The sequence below is a fragment of the Chinchilla lanigera genome, unplaced genomic scaffold, assembly GCF_000276665.1.
Source record: "Chinchilla lanigera isolate Chin_1 unplaced genomic scaffold, ChiLan1.0 scaffold00080, whole genome shotgun sequence".
Classification (NCBI taxonomy): Eukaryota; Metazoa; Chordata; class Mammalia; order Rodentia; family Chinchillidae; genus Chinchilla; species Chinchilla lanigera.
The window spans coordinates 1,124,320-1,141,161 of NW_004955481.1; the positions used below are offsets into that span (position 1 = coordinate 1,124,320).

Genomic DNA, 16,842 nt, shown 5'->3' on the forward strand with positions numbered 1-16,842 from the left:
ACAGGGTCTCACTATGCAGTTCAGGCTGGCCTTGAGCTCACTTTGTATCCCAGGCTGGTCTCAAACTTGCAACAGTCCTCCTGCCTCAGCCTCCCAAGTGCTGGGATTACAAGCGTGCGCCACCACGCTCAGCTACATAATATATCGTGATCTTTCTTTTTTCCCCCCAATCCATTCATATAGCCCTTCTGACTAGAGTAAGGTAAAATCTCAATGTAGTTTTGATTTGCCTTTCTCCCAGCCCTTTCTTATTTTTGAGACAGGATTTGGTTAAGTCACTTACATTGTCCAGGTTGGGCTTAAACTTCCCACCCTGCTGCCCTATCCAGGGTGATGGGATTGCAGGCCTACACAACCATACCTGCTTTCTCAGTCACATTTGAAAATTGCCTTGTCATGTTCCTTGCTTTGTTTTTTTTGGTTTGATTTGGTTTTGGCAGTGGTAGGGATCAAACCAGCTACATAGGCAAGCACTCTACAACTGACCTATATCTTCAGTCCAACCTGTTTTTATTGAAAAATCCTCCCTCCTCCTCCTCCTTTTCTTCCTTCTTCTTTTGTCCTTCTTCCTCCCTGTCTCAAAAATAATTTTTTTTTGTATTTCAAAAAATAAATTTTTTAAAAGACTGAGCATAGCTCAATGTGAAGGTCCTGAGTTCAATCTCTAGTATTGTAAAAACAAAGCAGTGTCCTCTGATGGTAAATGCTAAGAAAAATAAAACCCAGTAAAGGGAGAGTATATGTCGGGGTAAGAGTGAGTGCTCATTTGTGGAAATAACTCAGACAGATTGACTGAATAGGGATCTAATGAAGGGTAAGCCACACAGTCCTATGGCATGCATTGTGCTCGCTTTGGCAGCACATATACCAGTGACAAGAGTTATTCAAAAGAATGAGTATAGGCCGGTTTGGCCAGAGAGAAAGAAGTGAAGAGTGGTGGATGACATCAGAAAGGAAATAAGCTTGGGTAGGGCTGTGATTTGTGTTGGTTTAGTTTGATTTTTTCCTGAGTGACGTAGGAATCTCTTGGAGGGGTTTGGATTAGAAGTGTTACATATTCCAGTTTACATCTTAAAGTATCACTCTGAAATAGTGTTGGGACTAGAATGAATGGGAGGCAAATGTGGACATAAGAATACAGCTATGCAGTGCTATGGGAAAGACAAAATCACATTTGATACTAGGGTGGTACCATGGAAATGGTTTTCAAGTGCTGGGATTGAATCTGGGGCCCTTTGCATACTAGGTAAGTGCTCTGCCTACATTGAGCTACACCCTCAGCCCAGGTTTTTTTAGGGCTGCTGTCAGGTTTTTACCTAGAAATAAGATATATTATAGATACATGTAATAAATAACTACCAATAGTATAAGGTTTGAGAAAGATATACAGTACCACAATCATGATATGAAACATTTCCATCACTCCTTGTGTCAATTTGTTAGCTTATCCAGAAAATCTTTTTCTCTAAAATCCTTTTTAAGGGGCTGGGGATTTAGCTCAGCAGCACAGCACCTGCCTGGCAAGTGCAAGGTCATGGGTTTAATTCCTAGTGCCGGAAGAACAAAACAAACAAAAAGGAAAAAATAAAATCCTTTTCAAAAACCTTTCAGCTAACTACAAGTTAAGAATGTATCATTCTAGTCCCTGCCCTTTTCTGTTTTTGTTTTTGTTTGCAGTGCTAGGAATCAAATCTAGAGCTTTGCACATACTAGGCAAGTGAGGTGCATCCCTGGCCCTCATTCATAGTTTTCTTTGTATGTTTTCTGTTCTGTGTGCTTAAATTTATAGCAATGGTGCAACTCTTAATTTTCAAAAATTATGACTTAATTTATTAAGCTCTTGTAGTTCGTTAATTTTTATCTTTTTTCCTTTTTTATTTTTATTCCTGTTTTTTCCACTTGTGTTCAATCTTCTGTGGCCATGGTTTTCTATTTGTTTATATATAAGCACTATGGCTTTGATTATGCCATTACTAATATTTTGACCACTTTGTAATTCATTCAAATTTGTACTGTTCTAATAAACATCTTCTAAATAATCTTAATCTTTGTGATTTTTTTTTTTCTATTTGATTCTAAAATTATTTGGGAAATTTTTGTTCTGTTTTGAAGATAGGATTTCTTATACTTTTGCTTTTAATTTCTACTTTGGGGGATTTTAAAACAATTTATGACCTAATACTTAATCATTTTTTAAGTTTCATGGATTTTGAAAAACATGTATATTGGAAACTGTGTGATTGCTCATTCCTGTGTACCCCAGCACTCTGAGAGACTGAGGCAGGAGGATTAAAAGTTTGAGCCCAGCTTGGGCAATTTATCAATTTAGCATGACTGTGTCTCCAAAAAAAAAAAGAAAGAAAGAAGGAGTGGAGATATAGCCCATTGCAACTCTTGGTTCAATCCCCAGTTACACCCTCCTCCCCCTGGAAAAAAAAAATATTTTGTGGCATTCAAAATTCAAAATATACTATTAAATCATTGTAAATTACAGTATTCTTATAGCCTATATTACTGTTTTAACTTATGGTGATACGTTGACTAAAGTGATGTTAATCTACTACCACAGTTGTAATTTTTGCCAGTTTCTTTTTGTATTTCAAGATTTTTGCTATCTACATTTTGTTTATATTTCATTCTTGACTTGTGTCATACTTGGGTTTTTGTTTCGTGTTTTGCTGTTGCCTGACAGATTTTTACCTATCCCTCTTTTTTAAAATTTGTTTTTTTTTTAATTTGTTTTACCTATCCCTCTTTTTTTAAATGTTTTAAAATTTGTTTTAAAATTTATTTCTATAGTATATTTTAAAAATTATATAGTATATTTTTAAAATTCATCTAACAGTCATTTAAAGAATACAATTTTAGAGGCAAATATGGTGGTACATGCCTATAATCCCCATAGTTGGGAGGCTGAGACTGGAGGATTGATATGAGTTCAAGGCCACCCTGGACCATATAGTGAGTTGAAGGCCAGGCTGAACTACATAGCAAAAGCCCATCTCAGAAAACAAACAAACAAATAAATACGTTGGTTTAATCTCCAGCACCACAAAAGAATGAAATAACTGGACATAGTAGCACACAGCTATAATCCCAACCCTCAAGAGGCTGAGGCAGGAGGGTCCTTATAAATTTTTTTGTTGTTGCTGTTGGGTCCTTGTAAATTTGAGGCCAGCCTAAACTACATAGCAAGATTCTGTCTCCAAAAAAAATTAATTTTTTAAAACAATCAAACAATTCAGTGGAATGTAAAATATTCACAGTGTATTTCTGTATGCATTGCATTTTAATTCCACTCTAGTTTTATTTTATTTATTTTTATTTATTTATTTATTTATTTTTGGTCTTTTTTGAGACAAAGTCTCGCTATGGAGTTCAGACTGGCCTTGAGCTCACTTTCTAGCCCAGGCTGGGCTCGAACTCGCAACGATCCTCTTGCCTCAGCCTCCGAGTGCTGGGATTACAGGCATGCGCCGCCACACCTGGCTAGTTTTAATTATTTTAGTTGTGTTTTGGTTTTGGTTTTTGTTTTTTTTGATTTTTTGAGACAAGGTCTTACTACGTAGCCCAGGCTGACATTGAACCTTGTGGTGATCCTCCTGTCTAATCCTCCAAGTGCTGCATGCACCACCATGCCCGGCATTATTTTTAATTAAATAAAATACTTTCAGTTATTTCAGTATTAAATACTTCCCATCCCAATTTACCAACTAAACTCATTAAGCAAAATGTAATAGTCTCTCTGTCTCTCTTTTTGGTATCAAGAATTGAACTCAGGACCTTGTGGTTGCCAGGCAGGTGCTGTGCCACTGAGCTATATTCCAGCCCTATAATAGTCTCTTTCTGCAAGAAACAGAAAATCCCACGATAGGTAGAAGTAATTTAAGATAGATATTTCTCTCAAATGGCCAGGTTCTCTGGTTTGGCCATTTTTAGGGTCTGGGGTCAGGACACTTTTCTACTTTATTGCTCTGCTATAGATAGCTTTGAAGTCTGAGATGGCTTTTGGAACGCCAAATACGAAATCTGTAGAATAGCCTGTGAAAAAAAACAGAGAATGTAATTGTTATTAAGAGAGAAAAAGCTAGGCATTGTGGCACACACCTGTAATCCCAGCCTTTAATAAGCTGAGGCAGGAAGATTGCAAGTTTGAGGCCAGTCTGGGCTACACAGTGCATACACACTCTCTAGACAACACAAAAAAACACACACTCCCCCCCAAAAAAAGTTTCCACTATGACAGTATTTAATCTTTATACTAACCCAGTTTAGCCAGGCATAAGGTACACACCTGTAATCCCAACTACTTGGGAGGCAGGATGATCACAAATTCAAGCCCAGCCTGGACAATTTAGTGAGACACTCTCTCAAAATAAAAAATTAAAAGGGCTTGAGGTGTAGCTTAGTAGTAAAAGTATCTCTGGGTTTGATCCTCAGTTCTGCCCCCCCACAGATATTTCACAGTTGAGTTGTCAGAATAAGATGGAAGCAAACTTTATTAATATGTCTCTTCAGGATCTTTTGATGCTTAAGTTTCCCTACCTCTCCCTTTTTTTCCCATGCCTTTTATTTACTATGTAAGTACCTATACTAACCAGTTGGGTCACTGGAGCTTTGATGCCATTTGTTGAAGCTACTTTGTGTTTTTGGTTTTCGTTTTTAACAATTTTCTTGATTGTTTACTAATACCTTATTCTGCCTGGGTACATATTTAAAGAATTTTTTTTTGTCCAAAAGAAAAAAATATGTTACCTTTCTAAGTCTTTGTTTATCTGAATTTGATGTCTAAAGCCAGTTATATTTGTATGTGATGTTTGTTAAAAATGCTTATAGGGTTCTGTTGTATTTTGTTTTCTTTTCACTGGTCTTGGTGATTAAAGACTAGACCAGACATTTCTGGGTCAAGTATCTGGTAGGTATAGGTGTGCTTTCATTCTGTCCCAGAGGGAAGCATCACTAAGTAATCATGGTACTCTTTCCTGTTAAAGACAGATGAAGCTTTACATTCATTCCTTCAAAAAACTGAGATAAAATAGAACAAAAAAATTGCCATTGTTAGTAAAGGTGTTGGTCTCCTGTTAAATTTCTTAGCATGAATCTTTAGGCTTTATATCAGTCTTTCACATCAAAAAATTTCCTTTTCCTCTTTTTTTCCCCTTTTCATTTTTTTTTTATTTTTAAAAACTTATTGCTCATTTTCTATTTTTTTTCCTTGTGGTGTTGTGGATCATAGCTTGTAAAGATTTGGGTTCTATGTCTACACTTTGGGGCTTTTCCCCTTATTTTCAGCTGTATTTTTTACTCTGTGTCATAGAAGAGGCTTCAGCAAGTCATCTGTTTCACTCATCTAGTTTTCTCTTCTATTTAACTGTTGCTTGTTGAATTCTCCATGGTTTTTCCTGGTTGTTTTAGTCTATATGACTGCCTAATATAGGTTGAAATGCAGTTACTCTTATTTTTAGTTCATGTTGTTTTTTTGTTTTGTTGTTGTTTTTGTTTTTGTTTTGTACTGGGAATCAAACTCAGGACCTTGCGCTTGCCAGGTAGGCACTTGTGCCACTGAGCTATATCCCTGGCCCACTCTTACTTTAAATTTTTTACTCCATAATGTGTGCTACTCTAATGTTTAAGCTCATTGATTTTATTGCTTGCTTGCTTGCCTATGACAAAATTTCACTATGTTGCCCAGGTTGGCCTCAAACTCCTGTGCTCAAATGATCCCTTTCCTCAGCCTTCCAAGTAGCTTGGACTGTAGCCCACACACCATCATGCACAGTTAGTTTTTATGTATAGTTGTGTTCATGCTACTGTCACCCAGGTCAAGATAAAAATATTTCTGACACCTCAACCAGCTCCTGTATGACCCATCTCAGTAGTACTCTCTCCTATACAGGTGACCATTGTTCCAGCCTCATTCACTGTTACTAAATCCTGTTTTTGAACTGTGTATAAAGGAATTCCTTCTTTTGTTCAACACACTCTATAAGAGATTCCTCTATGTTGTTGCATATAAAAGTAGTAGTTCATTCTTTTTTTTTTTTTTTTTTCCAATACCAGGAATTGAACTCACGACCTTGCACTTGCCAGGCAGGCACTGTGCCTCTGAGCTAAATCCCCAGCCTCCAGTAGTTCATTCTTTATGCTATGCATATTTTGTTTTATTATGAGTATACCACTTTTATTCTCCTGTTGACAAATGTATGTTTTAACAGTTTAGGATATTATGAATGGAGCTGCCATGAACATTTTCATATATGTATTTTGGTGGACATATTCTCTTCTCCTTATGATATACACCAAGGAATGAGAATGTTAGATTATTCGGTATATTTAACCTTACTAGATATCACCGAAAAGATTTTCAGAGTGGTTATACTGATATCCATGACTGCCTCTAATATATAGGAGTTTTAGTTCTACATCTTTTTCAACCTTAGTTCTAATTTTGGTTTTGATTTTGATTATATATATTTGAGTCTATTTCTAGATTCTATTCTATTCCAGTAGTGTATTTATCTGTCTTTATGTCATCACTAGTAAATCTTATTGAAGATTCCAATATTTCCAGTTTCCACCTGTTTTCAGTGATTTTTCTTTTTTTTTTTTTTTTTGGTAGTGGGAATCGAACTCATGACCTCACGCTTGCTAGGTAGGTGCTGTGCCACTGAGCTAAATCCCTGGCTTCAGTGACTTTTCTAGAGAGATTTATACAGATACCTTACTTGGGTGCCCTTCTGTTCACCTATAATGCCTCTTTTATGTGTTAGATTAATTTTTTTCAGCCGTTTGGGGGCCAGTCTATACTTGTTCTGAGAGTTGAGATGGCTCTTAAGATTTTCAGGTGCAGATAACAGGAAAAGAGGAACTTTGAAAATCTGTGTTGTGGTTAAACTCTTAGAGAAGAGAGGAAACTAGGACTAGATATAACCTTGGCAAATAGCTAAACCCTATGTTTACCAGAGTAAACCAAGTTTTTCAACTTCATGTTCTTATTCTGGGTTTTTTGCCTCTATCAGAAACCAGATTCAGCTTTATCTTCCTTCTGCCTTCTCTGGCCACCCACATTAATTGCAAGACAGCTGTCTCAGAGTTCTACCTGCTGTGCTTTCCATCAGCCCTTCCAACTGTATCACAAGCCACCTTGGCTCTTGTCCCAGTTGTCCAGGTTGTTCCAGTATAAGGGTTTTATGAGTGGGGTACTGCTGCTAAGATTGTATCTCTGGTCTTATCGGACCTGCAGAGGGTAGAATGTAAGTTGTCCTTTTCCTCATTTCAGTTCTTGTCTTGGAGAAAATTCCTCAGTTTCTGGTATGTAGTTGTTTTTTCTTCAGTCATTTCAGTAAAAGACTGCAAGGACAGATGAAATAGAAGTATGTGTATTTAAAGCAATCCTAATTACAGGTCATTGCTAGTCTTTTAAAAAAATTTTTATTTCAAGACTTTAAAGTTGTATACTTTGAAGATCATTGTTTATTTTTATTAAGGTGGGCATTGTATTGCAAATGTGTTTTCAGGGGTTTGCTACTTCATAACAAATATTCCACTACTGTCATGAAACTCAGAAGGGAACAATCCAGTGATTCACATTGGGTATCAATTTTACAATTTCATACTCCCCCACCCCACACCCTCCCCACCCCCACCTGAATATGAATGGGGACCATAGCCCAAAGGCCCAGTGAAGAGAAAGTTGAAGACAATGACAGATACCCAGAATGAAGTAGGAGTGGTTGTTTTGATACTTATGGGTTCCAGATGATCTGTCTGTATGCCTTCATTTGATAAGAATGCCACATGACTCTCTTGGCAGCTGTGTAGGGAAACTGACCCCGGGATTAGGAATAACTAGGGAACTGTTTGAGAATTGTGTGCCCTTGTGGAGCCAAAGCTATTTCCCAAGCCAGTTGTCAAAGGCCTAGCTGGAAAACAGAAACTATTTCCTGTATTCTTTATAACTCTAGTGCAGGTCACATTTCTCAGGAATTAGTACATAAATAAGAGTGTACATTCAGAAGTTTGGGGCTCACTATACTTGAATTTTTTGGTTTGTCATTTTGCTTTTTAATATGACTAAAGATAAGGTTTATTTTCAACTCTAGTAAACAAATAACACAGAAAATTTTTCAATTTTTATATAGCAGTACAAATGCAGGAACTTAGAACAGACCTCCTACTGACATTTTTTTAAGAAAAAAGCAGTAATAGAAAATTTAACTAGGAAGACCCTAAGCTTCCATTGTAAAGATACCTCCTTTCCCCAAGAATTAGGTCTGAACAAAGTTCCTGTCCACCAGTAGGAGCAGAAGGGAGTAAATCACAACCAAAGACCTTGGCACTTCTATAAGAAATTTAAATAACCGGCAGACATATAGAAATTCGTAAATATGTACTTGGTGCCAACCAAACCACAGAGAAGATACTGTATTTGTGGTTCAGAGAAGTTTAAATATTTGTGGTCAAATTTAAAATTCAACATAAAATTCTCATCTGTGAGGGAAGCTTTCCAGAAACTGCATGGAGGGTATGCAAACTGTATAAAGTCTCAAAGGTTTCTCTTCACTGGGCTAGGTAGAAAAGCTGATTCTCCTTCCTTCTCGCTGTGTAGCTGACAGTGTGTGGATTCCTATAGCTCCCCTTATGCACTTATAAAGCCCACTTAAGGGCCCTCTCTGCTTTGTGGCTTCCTCCTTCAGGTCTCTTGAAATGTCATTTCATTTAAGGGCCTTTCCTTGTCTATCTTATATGAAATACTCTCTTACCCTGTTACTCTGTCCCTCTTACCCTTCTTTTTTTTAAAACAAGCTATTTTACATTTATCAAAGGTATTAAAGGTAGGAAAAGAAGAAAAAAGAAGTATGCTCTGTGAGTGTGGGCCAATTAAAGTAGAAAAAGAAGTATACTCTGCAGAGTGCTGGGTGGGCCACTGACAAGGTTCGAAGCGACCCCTCGTTTATTTTTTTTTTCGCAATACTCCCCACCACTTTCTGCTCTGTGAGAGCAAGAAGACTGTTTTACTTACTGCTGTATTCCTATTACCTTGTGTAGGGCCTAGGCTGGGTGTGGTGGCGCACACCTGTAATCCCAGCACTTGGGAGGCTGAGGCAGGAGGATCGTTGTTAGTTCGAGGCCAGCCTGGGCTACAAAGTGAGCTTAAGGCTAAGCTGAACTGCACAGCAAGACCCTGTAAAAAAAAAAAAAAGAAAACAAAACCTTGAGTAGGGCATACCATACCATAGCAGGTGCTTATTAGATATATATTGAATGTTCAGTAGAATAGCTTAAGATGCTTTGGGAAGTACAGTCTAGGGTGCAAAGAGTTACACCCTATCCCTCTTATATGGGGGAACCTCAGACTGTGAGATCAGCCTGAAGCACCACCATTATCTTACTTGCTGTTCTGTGGCAGCTATATCTAGTCCCTGAATATAGTCCCCAGCTATATATAGTCTACTGAATGTTCAGTAGAATAGCTTAAGATGCTTTGGGAAGTACAGTCTAGGGTGCAAAGAGTTACACCCTATCCCTCTTATATGGGGGAACCTCAGACTGTGAGATCAGCCTGAAGCACCACCATTATCTTACTTGCTGTTCTGTGGCAGCTATATATAGTCCCTCATAAAGGGATGGGCACTGAAGGTGCTACACAAGCTGTAGCACCTGATTTACGTGTCAGGATAGAGCAGTTCAGTTTTTGCAGTTAAGCTGGGCAGGGTGGCGCACACCTGTAATCCCAGCACTCAGCAGGCTGAGGCAGGAGGATCATTGCAAGTTCGAGACCAACCTGCACTACAAAGTGAGCTCAAGGCCAGCCTGAACTGCATGAGACCCTGTCTCCCAAAGGAAAAAAAAAAAAATTTTTTTTATAGTTAAAAAAAAAAGTTGCACTGTGTGTTTCTGGCCTTGGAATTTATTGAAGACCCTCCTGATGTTGATTATTCTGCTGCAGGAGCTCTTCCTGGGCAGCATGCAAACTGGAGGACATACATATATTTGTCACCTTTTTTTTTTTTTTGGTTTTTCTCCGGTACCAGGAACCGAACTCACGACCTTGCTCTTGCCAGGCAGGTGCTTTGCCGCTGAGCTAAATCCCCAGCCCCTGTCACTTATTTTTGTTACATGTAAATGTAGTCCTTCCTGTCTGGCCTTTTGTCATTTGAGACTCTCCCTGCTGAAGTCTATTGTTGCTGACCTTTTCCAAGCCTATTAGATGTGAGCATGACTGATAGACCTGAGTACACCTTCAGGGTTTTTCTCCTGTCTGCTTTTCTTCGCTGCCTTTACTAGGTCTTCCTGTCAGTCCTCCCAACACAGAGAAATCTATTGCACTGAAAACATTAGATTCTTTGGGTCTGTTTCACAACCTCATTGTTGATGACCCTTAGAATTTGGTATGAAAATGTGCTTCACAGATAATATTGATGATTTCTGTGATACCCTGTTAAATATATATGTCCATTATGTATATGTGTACATAAATGTACATACATATATGGTACAGTATATCAACATTCATGTAAAAACATTTGTAAAAGTTAAGAGTTGGGTGTGGTGGTGCATGCCTGTAATCTTGGCTAATTGAAAGGTTAAAGGCAGCAGGATTGCAAGTTTGAGAACAGCCTAGACAACTAGTCACTTAGTGAGACCCTGTCTTGAAATTTACAAATGAAACGAGTTGGGCATATAGCTCAGTAGTAGAGCATCTGTGTCTTTAATCCCCAGTACCACCCAAAAAAAAAAAATAGAGCTCATAGTTAATCACAAATTGTAATATTTGCATAATTATTTCAAGTACACCAGAAAATGGCCACCAAATTAGGGAAAAGAACCTAGAAATCAGAGGTAGAGAGATTTGTTTTTATCATGTGCCATGTTTTAAATTGCACTTTACTACACAGCTTTAACTTGGCATGGTACTTGAAGCTGGGCTACCACCTTGTCATGATTGCCTCCAAGATGAGATGCTCTCACTGAACTTTTACTGCTTTGTCAGCAAGAGTGGCTGTAGCCTAAATAATGGAATTCAGTGACAGTTTTTAATTCTGTGTAGTCAATTTTTTTTTTTAATTGAGGCTGTGTTAGATTTCCCTGGTATAGGCTGGTACAGAGTTTTATCCTCTTTTGGTCTTAGTAGTATACAGCTCTGAAACTACACTTCAAAGTAGTATATAACTGCATGCTCTTCTGTGCTTCAGAAGTGCAGTAAGCATGGTTCATAGTTAGTGGGTTCCTGTCTCTAAGCCTGTTCTTAGTCTGCTGACTTAGAGTTAATGAAGAACCATAAATAGGGCTAAGTGTGTGATAGAGCACTTGCCTTGCCTATGCAAGGCCTTGGTTTTAATGGGGGAGGGATGGTCTAATAGCCTTTTTGGTTCCTTTTCAAATTCTGTGAGTGTGTACAGCATAGGCTTGGTGATCAAGAATGGATCAGGTGAAATCCCATCCATTCTAATACCATTTATGTAGAAAAACATCTCCCTATTCTAGATAGAAGTCATACTCTCCGTTATGCTCTGTGCTAGTCATAAGAAAACTCCAGAAAATTCATGTAGTCTGTCTGGACTTCAAGTTTACTCTGTAAAATGAAGTGACAGTAGTCACTTAAGATTTCAGTAAGGATCAAACGAGATAAAATGAGTGAAGATGCCTAGATTTTAAAAAGAAAAAAGTCTCTGTTAGTACTTGTTTTCATAGTGAAGCTGTTCAGAAGACTGTAAAGATGTGAGCAGTTACAAACCATTCACACACCAGATTCCCATACATCTTCCCAGATCATCTTGCAGTTTGGTTTGCTATTTTCTATAATTCATGCACATTCACTCACATCCTCCACCATTTTCAATGTCTACCCTTTCAGCTTTTGCCATTATCTTGTGACTTGGGATATAAAAACTTGTTAGATTTATTTTATAGGTTGATTCAGGCCCAGCAAGAAATTAGACAGGATTCTGGTAGCGTTTCAAAGGCCAAGCAGGTTTGCTTATCGTCAGATCATTTCAGGATTCTCCTAGAAACAGAAGCCCACAAGTGAGAGCTTGTGAGCCCTTGAAAGAGAACAACACAGTTCCACCTTGAAAATGAAGTCCTGCTGTCCTGGGCATCCCGCCCTTCCCATGCTAGCCTCCTTTCGGCACCATTCCTTCCTGCAGGCCCACCCCACTCTTTGCCCTGGCACACAGTTCCATGAGCATGCCACCTGCTTTCTCTCTCTGGCCCCATCCTTTGGCTGCTCAGTTTATTTTTTCCACATCCTCACTCTCTTCCAGCTCCAAGTTAAATAACTCTCACAGATGGCTTGTTCCATCAAAGCTGTTTAAGAACACAGGACAGTGAACTGGGGTCCAGAAGGAGCTGCCAAAGCCTTAGTCTGCCCTTGCTCCACTGGCTCAAGACAGCTTTTTCATCAGCTGCCTGGAAGTCCACGGACAGTGAGCAGAAAGGTTGGCTGGCAGGTGGGAGTGTAGAGGAATGTCCCTTTAACACTATAAGCCTCTAGCAACGAGTTCTCACTTAGATTTACAAGTCAGAACCTGGAGCTGAATACACTGCATACTCGATTTTCCACAAAAGACAGTGCACTTTGGCAGTTCTCCTCCACTTTTTTATAGCGTGGAAACCCAACAGGAAATGGCAGTCCCATTTATGTTTGGGCTCGTGGTTTGAGTCTTTACTGAACCTCTTCATGAACTCCTGAGAGGTCTAGATCCCTGCCCTGCCTGACCTGAAGGGCAGTATTCCCAGCTGTCAGCACACCCTTGGGAAGAGGGGGGAACTTCACATTCCTATTGGAAATCCTGCAGAGAGACAAGACCCAGAATTTCACTCTTCCTTTCCTGTCAGCAAGGACATGGAGGTTTCCTGTCTGCCTTGTCATCAGCTTTGGAACACTGCCCCCCGACCCACACACACATGCACTGATCTATAAGCTTTGTGTTTTCATTTTCCCAGCACTCCTTCGCTCTGTCATAATCAAGATGGGTCTGGTTAATTTTGCCCTTGTGTCAGGGCAGCCTTTTCCTTGTCCTCACAGTTATTCCTGTGAGACTTGAGACCTCTCTGGTCAGGGTCTCCCACTTTTTCCTTTCTTCTCACTCTTCCCTGTCTAACTGCAACCTCTGTAAGTAGATTCCTCTGAGGTCTCCGAGGAAGGGCAGTATGTGCTGTTTGCTGCTGTGGGAGTCTCTTCCCCTCAGTAAGCAAAGTTCTCTTGAGCAACCCCCTCCCTTCCCCCATGAAAGGGCATGTTGGCAGCTTATCTGCTTGAACTCTGGCATGACAGGACAGGGAACAATGGCATGTGCAGAGTGGTCTAACCAGACAAAAGGAAGTTAACTCTCAATCCCAGAGAGCAGAGAGTTGGAGAAGCTTCCCCTGGAGAGTAAAAAGAAAAGAAGGAAAGGGATGGGATAGAAGGGAAAATTGTATAGCAGGGAAATGTTCCCTGAGAATTGAGTCAGAAATCAGCATCTTCTTTGTAAGTCTGGTCTTTCCACTGAGAAGTAATTCTAGGGGGTTGGGGGAGCTGGGAATTGAACCCATTGCCTTACTTGTGCTAAGCACATGCTCTCTAACACTGAGCTGTACACGCAGCCAAAAGTAAACTTACTGCTTTCTCCTCCTCCTTCATACCTTCCTTCATGATTGGGGGTTGACAGATGAACAACATACCCTGTTGCTTACACAGTAAGTTTCTGGAGTTGACAGATTTATAGAGCCTTTGGACACCAAGTAGAAGGAGGGAGATTTGATTTCCATTATCCTGTGCTCATGCTTGTTGATGAACTTCCCCCTTACAGTATATCCTATATTCATTCAGCTGAACAGCTGATCAGCAGAGGCCTTGCCTGTATTGCATCCAAAGAAATGAAATGAATCTGAATGACAGAACTTGCAGGGCAGGCATCCTGGGAAGTTTTTAATTTCAGTATTTCTATTCTTGCCTGTACCTTAGCCAAGCACCCATTCACTTTATGTTCATCAAAATGCAAATTGATCAGAGCTGTGTATTTTGTCCTGCATGCCTTTGGGCTGCTGCTAAGCTAATGCACGTGTAGTATCCTTTAGGTGAGAAAGGACTTGAAGTAGGTCCCTTTCTCCAAAAGTGCCCTGTTAGGCTCTCTGCAAAAGTACCATTGCCTTCCTAAGAGGCCATAGAGTATAGTGGACTGAGACTTTGGAGTAAGACAATGGAGTAAGACAACTCTGGGGTCAAATGCTAGCCTTGGGCCAGGTGTGGTGGTGCTCACCTGTAATCCCAGCACTTGGGAGGCGGAGACAGGAGTTTGAGGCCAGTGTAGGCTATGTAGTGAGTTCAAGGCCAACCTGGACTACATAGAAAGACCCTGTCTCAAAAAATCCCAGCCTCATCACTGACTAGATGTTCAATTTCCTTGTGCTTCAGTTTCTTCTTCCCCTTTCTATCTCACAGGGTAACTGAGATAATCAGATGAAACAACTTAATGCCTAGCAACCATCAGTTACCACTTCATGTAAACCACAGCTTTTCCAATAAAAGGGGATATTGCAGCCACCGAGAAGCTATGGCCAGCACACATGGCAGATTAAGTAAAGTGCTGATTTGCTGTATTTGCCACTACCCCAAACCTCCTCAGTGGGCTTCTTACACACTCATGAGTTTTTATTTCTACAACTGCTTTGCCCTGAGTTTGTGCAGTATTCTTTTTACTTGTAAGGGCTTCTTTTATGTTAAATTTGTAAGAGCTTCAGAGTGTGTAGATGGTGATTGTTCTAGAAGACAAGGCTGTTTCCGCTGTATGTCCACCAAGTTGCTGCCAGCAGACTGCTCTCAGGGACCACACTTTATCTTGTTGCACCCTGCTTCTTCTCAAGGGTCCTTCCTGACTTGAGATCTGGTGAGGAGTTAGCAAAAAAGAGCACCCTCTGTCTCCTGTGGGACTCCTGGGTTTGGCTTGTACCCTCCAAGTGGCCCAGAGGAAGCTGCAAGGTGTTGGAGTCAGCCATGGGAAAGAAACAGCTCACACAAGCGCGTGGTGCCTGAGCCAGCAGCTCCCCTCTGCCTGCTGGAGCACGCTCAGTGAGACCGCTGACAGGAGTCTTCAGAACACTAAACAGGTGATTAAAACATCAGTATAAGTCTTTCCAAGCCTTAGAGAAAGCCAAAAACTTAGTTTGGACAGCAACAGAAATTTTCCGCTCTGGAGCTTTACACACTGGTCTGCTGTTTCTTCCTCTGCTCTCTGGCCAGAGGGGAGCTGTGTACTAAATGATTCCATCAAACTCTCCAAGTCCTCCTGAGTGGCTTATCATATGAGAAGAACCTGTACCACCCTTTTCCATCAGAATTATCCTCAGTTTCTAGCTGTTAGTTCAAAGTCTGAATCTTTAGTCCTTCTGAGAGGCTAAGCCTGGCTCTTGGCACTGTCCACTATGATCTCCAGTGTCAAGCTCAGTGGCAGCACTGTCTTTCCTTTCCAAGGTAACTGCCCAGAATCATAGAGACCTTTCTGAATAGAGAGATACAGCAATCCCACTTCTGAGTATTTACTCAAAAGATTTTAAATCAATTTGTGAGAGAGAGATATTCACTCCTATGTTCATTGCATCCTTATTATAATAGCTAAGTTATGGAATGAACCTAAAAATGTCCAGGACTGAACATAGTTGGACATTTCTTTAATGCCAACACTCAGTAGGCTGATGCAGGAGGATTGCTGTGAGTTTGTGGCCAGCCTGGGATGCATAGTGAGTTCAAGCCTGGCCTGGACTACATAGTGAGACCCTGTCTCAAGAAAAAAAAAAAAAAAGTGTCTATAACAGATGAATGAGGTGAGCCTGGTAGCACACACCTGTAGTCCCAGCACTTGGGAGGCTAAGGCAGGAGGCTCTCTGAATTCAAGGCCAGCCTGGCCTACACAAGTGAGTTCAAGGCCAGCCTACACTACACAGTAAGACCCTATCTCAAAAAAACAAAACAAACAAACAAACAAAAACCATAAATGGATAAAGAAAATGTGGTATATAAACACAAGAGAATACTACTCAGCCTTTAAAAAGAAGAAAATTCTTCTATTTACTGTAATATGGATGGAGTTAGATAGAGGACATTATAACTGAAATAAGCCAGGCACAGAAAGACAATACCAGGTTCTCAATTATAGAACTGAAAAAATTGAACTCATAGAAGCAGAGAATAGAATGATGGTGATCAGAGGCTTAAGGCTGGGAGTGGGGAGATCATGGTCAAAGGATAGAAGGCTCAGCCAGGAAAAATAAAGGTTTGGGGCTTTTCTTTGCTTGATGTGTTTTTGGGTTTTTTTTTTTTAAAGATATATTGCATAGCATAATAAATATAGTTAATGATGGTGTAGTGTACATTTCAAAATTGCCAAGAATAAATTTCAAAAAAAAAGTCAGGGATCTGGGGATTTAGCTCAGCGGCACAGCGCCTGCCTGGCAAGCACAAGGTCGTAAGTTTGATTCCCGGTACCGGAAAAAAAAACAAAAAACAAAAAACAAGTCAGAATTTGAGATGATGAGTATGTTAATTAGCTTGATGGAATTATATTTTCATAAATTATAGCATCACTTTATATACAATTATACATTGTAAATTTACAATATAATTTTAAAATTTTTATTAGTACATATTTGCAGTACATGATTACATTCACTGTAGGGAGATGGTACATGTACATAACACATCTTAATTCTTTTTACTTCCCCATACCCTTTCTTCCGTCCTCCTACAAGTTTTAAAGAAAGAAATTTAAAAAAAAAAAAACTTCAAAATCATCAACGTTTTGCAGGCAAGGTTCAGTAACTTGGCCAAGATCATGCAAGTTAGGAGACTGTGCAGGGATC

At 39.7% G+C, this 16,842-nt stretch overlaps 1 protein-coding gene and 1 long non-coding RNA gene across 6 annotated transcripts in view; one reads left to right on the forward strand and one right to left on the reverse strand.

Moving 5' to 3' along the window:
- Nucleotides 1-16,842, forward strand: part of Smg6 (SMG6 nonsense mediated mRNA decay factor) — a 237,958-nt gene that overhangs the window by 184,279 nt on the left and 36,837 nt on the right. The window lies entirely within an intron of this gene.
- Nucleotides 3,603-9,079, reverse strand: LOC106146477. Its single transcript, XR_001230923.1, has 3 exons — nt 9,040-9,079; nt 7,100-7,350; nt 3,603-4,041 (listed from the first exon to the last, which is right to left on the reverse strand). It is a non-coding gene; the product is annotated as an uncharacterized LOC106146477 (long non-coding RNA).